The sequence below is a fragment of the Chiloscyllium punctatum genome, chromosome 3 (genome assembly GCF_047496795.1).
Source record: "Chiloscyllium punctatum isolate Juve2018m chromosome 3, sChiPun1.3, whole genome shotgun sequence".
NCBI lineage: Eukaryota > Metazoa > Chordata > Chondrichthyes > Orectolobiformes > Hemiscylliidae > Chiloscyllium > Chiloscyllium punctatum.
In genome coordinates this window covers 76,199,561-76,212,753 of record NC_092741.1, presented here as the reverse complement: position 1 = coordinate 76,212,753, position 13,193 = coordinate 76,199,561, and the positions used below count along the sequence as shown (strand labels likewise).

At 43.7% G+C, this 13,193-nt stretch overlaps 1 protein-coding gene across 3 annotated transcripts in view; it reads right to left on the bottom strand.

Annotated features, from left to right (window-relative positions):
• Nucleotides 1-11,924, bottom strand: part of LOC140460761 (amine sulfotransferase-like) — a 121,187-nt gene extending 109,263 nt beyond the window's left edge. The window contains exons 1-2 of one of the 3 annotated variants that reach the window (XM_072555445.1): nucleotides 11,828-11,918; nucleotides 11,632-11,690 (exon numbers count right to left, since the gene is read on the bottom strand). The gene's annotated coding sequence lies outside the window, so the exon portion shown is untranslated. Of the gene's footprint in view, nucleotides 1-11,631; nucleotides 11,776-11,827 lie in introns of those variants that run through there. The other 2 variants (XM_072555462.1, XM_072555436.1) reach the window with 2 other exon arrangements.
• Nucleotides 11,925-13,193: the final 1,269 nt, after the last annotated feature.

The window sequence follows — 13,193 nt, the reverse complement described above, 5'->3', positions numbered from 1 at the left end:
GCACTCCGAAAGCTAGTGCTTCCAATTCAACCTGTTGGGCTATAGCCTGGTGTTGTGTGATTTTTAACTTTGTACACCCCAGTCCAACACTGGCATCCCCACATCATTGTTCCAGATGGGTAGTCTTGGTTTGGCATGCTCTCCGGGTTTAGCAGTCTTGTCCCAGCGTGGAGGTCTTCATCAGTGGTGGCTTCTGGGGATTCCAATGTTCATTGCTTTAACCAGCTTTCCCTAACTGAAATTCATCTGAGAGTAACTTTGCCTGGATTTTTTTTCTTCTTATCTATGACTTATTAATACAGGTGCAGTGGTATAGAGACTTATAAAACTTCTCACTATGTTTGTTATTATAAAAATGCATGTGACAATAAATTGCTATTCTATTATATCCCGTAGCTTAATGGTAATGGTAGAGAGGCTATGAGGTTATGGTTTATAGTAGAATAAAATCCTGCTGTTGCTGATAGTCGACAGAGCCTCCTTTATACTCAGTCTTGAACGGCTAGATTTATTCAATATCTCTCCCATTTAGCATATGTGCAATTGATAGTACCACACAACACAGTGGAGTGTGTCCTCAATGTAAAGATGGGAGTTGGCTCCACAAGATGTGTGTGGTGATTATACCTACGGATACTGCATGGACACGTGCATCTACAACAGGTAGATTAGTAAGAATGAAGTCAAGTAAGTCATCCCTTTCTTGTTGATTTCCTTACCACTTGCTGTAGACCCAGTCAATGAGTTGTCCCTCCAAGGACTTGGATCAATTCAGTCCATGGTTTAAGATTAGATTACTTATATTGTGGAAACAGGCCTCGGCCCAACAAGTCCACACTGACCCGCCAAAGCGCAACCCACCCAGATCCATGCCCCTATATTTACCCCTTCATCTAACACTATGGGTAATTTAGCGTGGCCAATCCACCTAACCTGCACATTTTTGGATTGTGGGAAGAAACCGGAGCACCCAGAGGAAACCATGCAGTGACGGGGAGAATGTGCAAATTCCACACAGAGCGTCATCTGAGGCGGGAATTGAACCCGGGTCTCTGGCGCTGTGAGGCAGCAGTGCTAACCACTGTGCCATCATGCCACCCAGAACTTGTGAAATACTTTTGATGATGAACATTGAAGTCCTCAATCCGGAATACGTTCTGTGCCTTTGTCAACCTTAATGCTTCTTTTAATTGGTGTTAACATAGAGCAGTAGTGATTCACTAGCTGAGAGGGGTGTGCGAAGTGGTAGGTGCTAATCAGGTTTCCTTGCCCATGTTTGATCTGATGCCATGAGATTTCAAGCAGACTAGAAACAGTGCTGAAGACTCCTAGAGCAACTCCTTCCTAGCTGCCATTTCTGGTGGTTGTGTCCTGTCAGTGGGGCTTGACATATCCAAGGGTAATGATGGCATGTCTGGCATATTTTAAAGTTAGGATTTCATGAGAATGAGCATGTCAGGCTGTTGGTCAACTAGTCAATGGGACAGCTCAACCAATTTTGGCACAAGATCCAAGGTAGAGTTACCTATGGCTTCCATACAGAAGTGTCAGGGCTACATTTCATCCTGATGAAATGATCATCACGACTGGAACATCATGAACGTACAATAGAAGGGAGGGGATGTCACTTTATTCCTTAGCTCGGCTGTTGGAGGTTGCAACTTGGAATTCCAAAAGCCATGTACTTGAATTGCTAGAAGTCAAAGTGGCAGGATGTTTGTATTTGTTCATGTCAACTTTAGTCTTTAGATGTGTTTACTAATTTAGTTTTGGCCTACTATGTTAATTGATCTTAATAATGGCAAAATTTTCCACTGTTTGACCTCCTCTACATAATATGTCACATTCACAATGTGGATAATCTGTCTGCCTTCCTATTTAAGGTTCTTTCACTCTAAATCTTCACTATGGTCTGTTGGCTGCCAATCTTATGTATGTGCTTACATTTATGCCAGTCTCTGGCACTCCTAGTTGTTGCTGCCATTAGGCTGCACTTGGTTGCATCCTATCACAGCCTTTGATTGTATCCATAAGACCAGAGTTATTGCATAGGTCAATCTAAGTTCCTTTTGCATCACACGACCTGCAAAAATCTTGGTATGCAGTACGGCTTCACACTGGGGCAACAGCTGTGCTATTTGCACAGTGTGCTTGATTTCTGCATCCCGACCACAGAGTCAATACTAGTAAATGCACCTAAGGCTTATTGATATTGTTAGGCAAAAGTGAGGACTGCAGATGCTGGAAATTAGAGTTGAGACTGTGGTGCTGGAAAAGCACAGCGGGTCAGGCAGCAACTGAGGAGCAGGTGAGTCAACATTTTGAGCGAAAGCCCTGATATTGTTGTCCAGCTAAAATGACTTCATTTTTTCCAGCAGCATTTAGCAATCAGTCAATGCCATAATCTTCCTTTGTCTCCAAGAGTTTTTTTTTGGGAAATATTTGATGTCCGTTGAAGCCATAGCCAGCTCCATTATTCACTCATACAGCTCCGTCTCTGAGGAAGCACAGTCCTTGCCCATTTCCTGGTCCTCACTAAAAAACTGATCAATTGCTTCCTGTAGCTGTTGCCTGCAAGACATCCATTCTAGATGGTGAATTATAAATTTCACTTCTACTCGAAGCTGAAACTCTTCCATCTATGTGGATTAGCAGGACTTCTCTCGTCTGACAGGTCTGTAGTGATGACTGTGCAATTACTCATTTCCAATGCCATCACTGTTTGCTTATCTGATATGGCAATGGCTATTCCAAAAAAACCTGTAGCTCCAATAACTGTAACTGTGGATCAAGCTTTGTGTTTTGAATGTTTTCTTTGCATGAGAGTAAGATCTCAGAATGTCTTAAAAACCCTGCAGTTTCTACAGCCCAACTTGGAATTAACTCATTGCACACATGAAACATCAATCTCGTCAGCTCATCAATCCAGCACTCACAGTTCAACCAGTGACTTTTCTCTGGTGCCCCAGTATCAATGCATTGCTTTGAATCTTGTTTGAGGCCTTTTCCTATGGTTGTCATATTTGCAACACTGCTTCCTTTTTTTAGGATCACCATCTCGTATTCTGCGTTAGCTTCCTTAACATAGAATTACATTCTCATATTGGATTAGTAAGTAGGACAAGTTTAATTTGCTTAGATTTACTCAATCATACTTACTTAACAGTCAAATTGATAACTTGTACAGGCAGTTCTTCTACAATGCCGTAGTTGCATTGCAGCAACACCTCGCTTAATAGAAATAATGGGGCCTATGGGAAAAGTGGGGTTAGATCAGCAAAAAAAATCACTCATGATCGCTGGAATATCACCCAAAAGTCTAACGCAAAGTGTATAGCACAGCGTGAATGAAGGCTGACATCATATTTATTAACAAAAGTAAATTTAAAACAATAGATATATTTAAATAAAGGGGGGAAGTTGCTCTCTCAGAGAAAGCTGCTCTCTCAGCAGCTGATGTCAGGACGTGTGCAGAATGGCATGAAGACCTGTACTGAGATGATGCATATGTGGAACAAAGCACACAAACTGAACCCAGCTGGAATCGTGCTATTGCCAGCCGAGAAGGGTATTCTCAAAAATACCCTTCCCTAATTCTTCAGCAACATTATAGCCAAATCATGCTGTTGAAATGCACATTATCCCAGAACTACCTGCCGTTACAAAGTAACTCATGTACACATCCTTAGTATCGCATGCCGCTGCTTCGTGGCTGCCTTTATATTTCTTGCTCATTTACATCATATAGTCGTTTCTCTTTGGAATTCCCTATCCCAGAATGAGGTAGAAACCTAATCATTGATCATGCTTAAAAGAAAATGGTAGCAGTTGCTCACTGCCTCAAAGATGTGTCCAATGCCAAGCTATCTTCAGTTGCCCCATCAATAATTTTCCCTCCACCACAAGATCAGAGTGGGATGATGATAACATCAATAGCTAGGGCTTAATTCACAAAATTTTGTTGATTTGGTATGATTTATTGTAGTTGCATGCATCTAAGTCCAGTGAAAAGTTTTGTTTTGTGAGCAGTACAGGCAGAGCAATGCTTTCAATGGTGAATCTGTAAAGGTTGTTGAGGGCCCTTGTTGACATACTGAATTTCCTAAGCCCCTTCAGGAAGAAGAGGCATTGTTGTGCCTTCTTGACTGTCACATCTACGTGGGAGGTCCTGGACAGTTGTCAGTTATTATCACTCCTAGGAACTTGATTCCCTCAAACCTCTCCACCTCAGCTCGGTTGTAGATGGGGGTGGGGCCTCCTCCTTTCTTCCTGAAGTCAATAATCAGTTCTTTTATTTTGCTGACATTGAGAGATTGTTAGCTTTGCAACATCACACCAAGCCCTCTATCTCCTTCCTGCATTCAGAGTCATCATTGTTTGACATCTATCCTATAACAGTGGTATTGTCAACAAATGTGTAGATGGCATTCATAAAGAATTTGACTACACAGTCATGAGTGTACAGGGAGCACATTTGAGGGCTGAGAATGCAACCTTACAGGGCGCCAGTGTTGAGGATATTTTGTGGAGGAGTGCAGTTGTCTATCTTCACTGATTGCAGTAGGTGGGTCAGGAAACTGAGGAGTTGAGGGTGGAGCTGAGACCTATGTGATAGTATTTGAGATTAGTTTGGAAGGGATTGTAGTGTTGATGTAATCAATGAGTAGGAGCCAGACGTATGTATTCTTGTCATCCAGATATTCCAGGGATGCATGTAGGGCTAAGGAAACTGTGTCCATTGTGGACCTAGTGGGACGGTATGGTGGCTCAGTGGTTAGTACTGCTGCCTCACAGCACCAGGGTCCCAGGTTCGATTCCAGGCTTGGGTGACTGTCTGTGTGGAGTTTGCACATTCTCCCAGTGTCTGCGTGGGTTTCCTCTGGGTGCTCCGGTTTCCTCCCACATTCCGGTCAGGTGAATTGGCCGTGCTAAGTTGCCCATAGTGTTAGGTGCATTAGTCAGAGGGAAAAGGGTCTGGGTGCGTTACTCTTCGGAGGGTTGGTGTGGACTGGTTGGGCCGAAGGGCCTGTTTCCACACCATAGGGAATCTAATCTAATTTCACCAGTAGGCTAGAGTTGATGTGGGCCATGACCAGTGTCTCAAAGCACTTCATGATTATGGAGGTCAGAGCCACTGGGCAGTGCTCATTAAAGCACCTTGCATGTGTTTTCTTTGGTACTGGGATGATGGTGGCCTTCTTGAAGCAGGTGGGGACTTTGGTTTGTAGCAAGCATCAGTTGAAGATGTCAATGAATACGTCCTGCAACTGGTCTGCACAAGATCTAAGTGCATGGCAAGACCCTCTGTCTGGGCCCATTGCGTTCCTTGGGATTAACACTGCTCACCATGTTAGCTTGACACTATGATAGGGCATATCAAAACTATCATGCAATGATAACTGATATCTTAATCAACCCAGCAGTCATTAAAACGCATGAAATGGCCTACATCCAACACTTCCATCCCTGACCATCCCAAGTTTACTTTAGATTACCTGGAAGGAGAGGGTGTTCCAAAATTTGAACAACATGTTTTGTGCTACTGTGTAAATCCACATATCATTTTCTCCACTGCAGAAAACAGTCATCATGTTTGTCTCTTGCACAACTGAGTCACTTCACTTATGAGATCCAATGCCAGTGAGATACCAGGTATGTTAGTCTAAGTGGCTGGCAGAACATAGTCATAGAGTAAACAGACTCTTCAGTCCAATGTGTCCATGCTGATCAGATATCCTAAATTAATCTAGTCCCAGTTGCCAGCATTTAGTCTATATCTCTCTAAACCATTCCTATTCATGTATTCATCCAGATGCCTATTAAATGTTGTCATTGTACCAGACTCCATCACTTCCCTGGCAGCTCATTCCTACCCTCTACATGAAAAAGTTGCCCCTTACATCCCTTTTAAATCTTTCCCCTCTCACCTTAAACCAATGCTCTCTAGTTTTGGACTCCGCTACCCGGGGGAAAAGACCTTGGCTATTTACCCTCTCTATGCCCCACATGATTTCATAAACTTCTATAAGGTCACCCCTCAGCCTTTGATGCTCCAGAGAAAATAGCCCCAGTCTATTCAGCCTTTCCCTACAGCTCAAACACTCCAATCCTGGCAACAGCCTTGCAAATCTTTTCTGAACCCTTTCAAGTTTCACAACATCCTTCCTATAATACAATTGAACACAGTATTTCAAAAGTGGCCTAACCAATGTCCTATATACCCTCAACATGACCTTCTAACTCTTATACTCATTGCACTGTTCAATGAAAGAAAGCATATGAAATACCTTCTTAACTATCCTGTCAATCTGCGACTCTACTTTCACAGAACTATGAAGCTGCACCCCAAGGTCTCTTTGTTCAGCAACATTTGCCAGGACTTTACCATTCAGTATGTAAGTACTGCCTGGATTTGCCTTTCCTAAATGCAGCACCTCACATTCACCTAAAGATCAAAGACATCTTGTTGACCACTCACAGATAGCAGCACGCCCTTGTGCTTAACCAATCCGTGCTTGCAAACTTCAGAAGCGTATATCCACCATTAAATGGGTTTCTGCTGCTGGAAATCATTTATTAAATAATCCAGACTGTTCTAAGAGTTACACTAGAATGGAATTTATGATCACCAGCCATGTATGATACATTTGTACTACTAGAAGCTACATACGTAAATAGTCAGCACTCAGTTTTCTGTAGGCAAAAGGAATTAATACAAACATTGCAACTATTTGAAAGAGCGGGGTCATGGAAACAGCCAAACTCTGCTGCATTTCCATGGCAATACCCTGACCAATCAGTCTCAACCTCTTAGTCTGAGAATTAAGTTTGACAGTTTACTGTTCTTGAACAAATCTCCATGCTCATTATGGCCCAACCCACCAGCAACTGTCTCATTTTCTACAAATTGTCTTTCTTTTTCCCAAGGTTTGTTTCTTGTCATGTAGTTCTGATGAATGCAAGATGAAAAACTTCAAATTCCAGTCTCCTGTAAGCAATGTTTAAATTCGGTTTCAAAAAGCTTTTCCATCTCCAAGATTATGCAATAAAAATATTCTGTGCAAAATTTCCGCATGAGGCTAAACTAAACAAACTGAATAAAAGAAAAATTGTGAGTTCCTACATTAGAATTACCATTGTGAATCTAGAATACCCCACCCCTGCTGACAACAATGACAATGTTCCTGGCTTTGTAGCTGCACTAAATGACAAGACAATACAGCAGTTCTGTGAACCTGGTATCACTGACTTTGGGGGAGTCTGCTAAAGGACAAGGTAAGGCAGGGTGCTGTGAGCATCTCAGTAAGCTCAAAGTCAATTGGCAATAAGAGATCAAGTAAGCAGGTTGGAGATGCAACACGGTCTAGTTCATGAGCTGCCCACAAGTGTAAAGTGTTCTTGCCACAGCATTACAATGTTAGTTACAATTGCCTCCTGAGATGCCACACTGAACTACAGAACTGGGTGGTATGGTGGCTGTGTGGTTAGCACTGCTGCCTCTGAGTTCAATTCCAGCCTTGGGTGACTGGCTGTGTGGAGTTTACACAGTCCCTCCATGTTTATGTAGGTTTCTACCAAGTGCTCTAGTTTCATCCCATGTCCAAAGATGTGCAGGTTAGGTGGTTTGGCCATAGTGAAATTGCCCTGTTGTGTCCAAGATTGTGTAGGCTAGATGGATTAGCTATTGTAAATGCAGGGTTATTGGAGATGAGGTGGGTTTGGACAGGAAGCCCTTCATTGGGTCGGTGCAGACTCAATGGGCTGATTGACCTCTTCCTGCACTGTAGAGATTCTTTGATCCCTAATGTAAGTGGATGCGTGATGTGCCATAAGTTTGGCAGATGTTGGATACCGATGTTTTTGGACATAGGGTGTGTGTGTGGCCTATGTCCATGAAAGATGCTGGTACAGTGAGGTTTTGGTACCTTGTGTTCAATATGAAGACCTTTCAGAGCAAATGGCAAGCTGGAGTTGCCAGACACTCCCTTTGACTTCCTAGTCAAGAATTGTTTGTTGAGATCTGCAGTTGATAACATCATTAACAAGCAATAATGCCCCTTAATAAACAAATTGCCTCTGTCTAGTGAGAATTTCACCTTGGTGCCTTGAACTTAATGCAACAACTTAATCCCATTGTTGAGTAAGGCCTGCCTGGAATGTGTGTGATTCTACCAGTTTTCTCCATCACAGCCCACAACTTTCAGGCCCCAATAAGATTCAACCCTATATATTTTGTTATTTAATCTGACATGACTACTGAAATATGCCACAGTGGTTATTGGGTAAGTCGGTATGGTGAGTGATAAGGGCAAAAGGTGGCAGGGTTATGGGTTGGCAAAAATTAGCATGAAGCTGGCATTGGGGATACGAAAGGCCATAGTGTGAGAGCAGGGCATAATCGGCAAGGAAGGTATGAGGTGGGGAACATAGATGGGGTATGCAGAATGTGTGGGGTATCAGAGGGTTGAGGAGTGAGGGCTAGAGGGCCATTTTTCTTTTTTTGGTTTGTCGCAACAGGGACAAATCCCAGAGCACCAAGGCAGGCCTTTGAAACAGGCCAGCTCCTATAGCTAACTTTGCATGTTTCCATTGCAATAGGCCCTACAGGGGAGAGAAACAAAAATCAGTTCTGCACATCTGAGGGCCAAACTTTCTCCAAATTCCACTGAAACGTTAGCCTAGGGCTTTGAGGAATCTGTTGTGTTGAGAAACATTGAGAAAAGGGTGCCAAGTTAAAAGTTTGCCAAAGGACAGGCTGTGTACTGACAGTAAAAGATTCACATATTTGCTTGTTTTGCACAATGCTGTAGCTAGTGCTGCTGGTTAAACATGTGAAATAAACTGGCCCACAAAGTGCAGAACACACCAACTCTCTTCACGCACACACACACACACACACACGAGAAATATCATATAAACCTCAAGGACTAACTGAGGAGTAACATAAAAAAAGTACATCATTCAGAAAATCTCAAGATTCACTTGGGATTGATATCAATAAATAAGTTTAGGCAGACCAGCAATCAAAGGTTTTCTGCCATTCATTAAGATCATAGCTTGATGCGTACATTATGAGACAAAAATCCTTTAATTCACTTACTGCCTAAATATCTATTTTGAAAGTATTCAATGACTGAACATCCACAAATTTCTTGTTAGAAAATTCCAAAGGTTCGCAACCTTCAGATTGAAGAACTTTCTTTCCATCTGAGTCGTCAACATATGATTATTTATCTTGAGACAACAGGACCCTAGCCTTTTAGACACTTTAGCCAGAGGAAAGAGTTTTCCAGCATCTACCGTGTCAAGCTATCTTCTAAAAATGTAACTGCATCCATGAGATCACCCATTATTCTGGTACACTTCAGAGAATGCAGGCCTGTTCTACTCAACTGTTGATCATACAACAACCTGTGTTTTTTTTGTCACCCCTAGAGTAGTTGGGACTTGACCTTGGGCCTATGAGTCCAGAGATAGGGACACTACATGACAACCTTCTCATCCCAATTATTAATCAAGTAAGCCTGTGCTGCATGTCCTCTGTATTTCCTTTCTTCTATTACCTCAGGTAAGACAATCCTATGCATAGTGTTTAAAGGTATAGCCTTATACAGGGTAGGTAATTTCTGCTAAATCTCACTCCTTTGCAACAGACCTGATGATGGATCAAAGCTAATTGGCTGGACAGCTGGTTTGTAATGCAAAGTGAAGCCAAGAGCATGGATTCAATTTCTGTACTGGTTAAGGTTTCCATGAAGGTCCTAACTTCTCAACCTTGCTGGAGGAGTGGTGAACCTCAGGTTAAACCAACACTAGGTGTCTCTCTAATGAGGGAATGCCAGATCTGATGAGTTTAGAACTTTGTCACCAAAACTGGCATTATCAGCAAATGTGGGTATCAACCCCTCCTCTTAATCATTGATACAAATTATAAAGACCTAAGAAGCAAGCAACGTCCCTTGCAAAACACTAGTACAGCCTGCTATCCTTAAAATAACCCATTGTTACACTACATAAATGCTAACTCTTTATTATGGATGTTAAACTGAAATTTTATCTAATTGTCATTTTGTTTCTTTTAAGGTACCTTCATTCATAACTAGCAGCAATGACATTTGTATAAATTAATGTATCTTTGGAGTATTGTTCTAGTTTCCTTCTGATGTGGAGATGCCGGTGTTGGACTGGGACCGAAGTCCTGACAAGTTGCAGCGCTCCAAAAGTTTGTGAATTTAAATAAACCTGTTGGATTATAACCTTGTATCATGTGATTTCTGACTAATTTCCTTCTGTTGGTTAAATAATCCGGTCTATGCAAATATGTTACAATCCAATAAACGTTACGTAACAAGCTGTAGTGCACTGCGTTATTGAATGCCTTTTGAAAATCCAAATATCCATTGGTTCCCCTTTATCCAAACGACTAATTCCAGCCTTAAAAACTGAAACAAATTGATCGCATACAATTTCACTTGCAGAAAGACACATTGATTCTTCTGAAATATCATATTCTTCCAATTCTCCACAGACCTTGTGATTTATTCCAGTGATTTCCCAGGCACGGAGTAGATCAGTCAGCAAATGGTAAAGTGCCTGTAATTTTGGAGTCCCCAAATACAGTGGAGTTTTAATAGTGGGTCAGTGGTCAGTCCCCCAGACCCAGTGCAGCCTGACTAACAGGCCAGGCCACCAACTGGGTGGAGAAACACATCAGTGACATCATTGTACAAGATCCAAGCCAATGTATGCACTACCTTTGCAGCCCTGTCGTTTAACACTCTCGTGTGTAGGCCACAAGGCGCAGAAGATTAGTTATCTTTTTAGTCTCATTAGTCTGTCCATGACTTTCTCTTTTCCAATATTAATTACTTTAAAAGTTCCTCACGAAGAAGAAATCCTTGATCCCTCACAGGGAATGCTGTCATACCAGACCGCCTGAGGAGGAGAGTCGGGGGGTGGGCAGAGTGGATCCTCCGAGGAAGCTTGGCTGGTGGGTGGAGAGGAGGGTGAGAGGTATCAGGCAAGGCTGCCAGGCGGGGAAGAGGGAGAACTCAAGCTCAGGGCTAGTGACGGACTCGGAGATTTTGGGGAGTGGAGGGGGAGGTGGTGGCAGTGAGAGAAGACCCGTTCTCGAACATTGACCTGTCCATCTAATTCCCTCCGAACGAAGCTGCCGCGTTTCTGCATAACTTGGACGCCCAGCCGACAGCAGCTCAGGTAGAAAGGCTGGATAACTTGGATCCTCATCATTATCGGGAAATTTCCAAAGCTGAGAAACTGCCCACAGCATTTCCAGCCTTGGCTGAAGGCTGGAATGAGTGTGGTGCTGGAAAAGCGCAGCAGGTCAGGCAGCATCCGAGCAGGAGAGTCGACATTTCATGCATAATTCCTGATGAAAGGCAGAAACGTCGATTCTCCTGCTCCTTGGATGCTGCCCTGACCTGCTGTGATTTTCCAGCAACACACTCTCGACTCCGAGCTCCAGGTTCTCCTGGACACTGGAATGCGGGGGTTCAGGTTGTGAAATACATTTTTCAGTCTTTGACCTGTCCACGTGACCCCAACCTGGCCCCTATGTTTTGTACTTCTGTCTCTTTGTAAATTAAGAAACGAAAAGATTTTCAAACATACCTCGTCTTGTGTCCATCCCCGTCCCGCAAACAGACGCTATTCTCAAACTTGTGATGACACTGTTTAATAAAGAATTCCTAACTGTGAAAGGCAGCTTTCTAAAGATGAAGAATAAATGCAGCGCCGTCCCCAGTCAGTTCGGACTGAGATAGAACTCAAGAGGAAAGACTGGTCATAACCGAGAATGTGGGCTTACCACCTGTTTATGATGGCACTTCAGCGGCGCTGCCAATCAGATTCATTGCTGCTTTACCTCAGCTACCTAGAGATCTCAGTTGCCAGCCGTTCCTTCCCACGCATTGCATATCAAAGTGCAGCAGGTTCACCTTTAGCTGCATATGCTGACTGATATTGGAGAGTGTTTCCCACAATATGCACTTGTCCTTTCTATCGGGCGAGGTTCTCACTGCAACTCCCCAATTGCAGGGGCTGGAAATTGTCTGAAACGTCTTTCAGATCCGGTGAAAGGTCACACACGGTTTCCTCACACACACGCCCAGCATTAATTTTATTATTTTGTCATTCCACTTATGGCAAAGTACTGTTTTGTTTCAAGACGCAACCGGCAACAAACAACAGACTTCCTCGTTTTATTGTTACCTCCAAAACACCATTGTCCAGTTTTCAAGTTGTTGGTATCATTTGCAGTTAGTAAACAGATTCCTTTCGGCTCTCAAAGGGGTCTAGTGTCACATCCCTGTTATTTTCAACTAATCCAGTCCAGGGGACATGCTGTCAGAATACCAGGTTTAAGGTTGTGCTGATAACTATTTTTTTTTTGACACAAAGTGCACAAATCTTTATTCAATTTCCACCACCAGGAAGACAGGAAAACACCCAAGTGGCCAGTGACTAGCACTGCCCTTCACATCAAAGGGCAATGCTGTGTGATCAAACAGTGAAGGAGAGTAGGGACTAAAACAAAATAGAGTTGGAGGGGGAAATAATGCACTCCACTCCCTGTGGTGCCCACCTCTCCCTGAACAACTCCAGGGTGTTGGTGGACACAGTGTGCTCCTTCTCCAAGGACACCCGGGCTCTAACGTAACCCCGGAAGAGGGGCAGGCCCTAACGACCCCCTCCATGGCCCGCTGCCTGGACCTGTTGATGGCCAACTTGGCCAGGCCCAGGAGCAGACCCACGAGGAGGTCTTCGGACCTGCCCTCCCTCCTCTGTACCGGGTGCCGAAGATCAGGACCGTGGGACTGAAGTGCAACCAAAAGCAGAGGAGGAAGTTTTTAAGAAAATCAAAAAGGGAGTGCAAACGCCCACACCCAATATATACATGGTCCACGGACTCCACAGCGCCACAGAACAAGCAGTTGGGCTGGGACTCCGTGAACCACCGCAATCTGCGGTTGCAGGGGACTGCTGCGTGCAGCACCCTCTACCCCAGATCTCAGAGAGAAAGGGGGAGTACTCCCGCGAAGAGAGCCCTCCACTGGGGATCCCCACCGCCCGGTGGCAAATGGGCACGCCAAGGCGTGTCCGGACGGTGGATGAGGGAGAAGAGGTGGACGGTGTGCAGCAGCAGTCTATACAGGGCCTTCCTTTTTACCCCC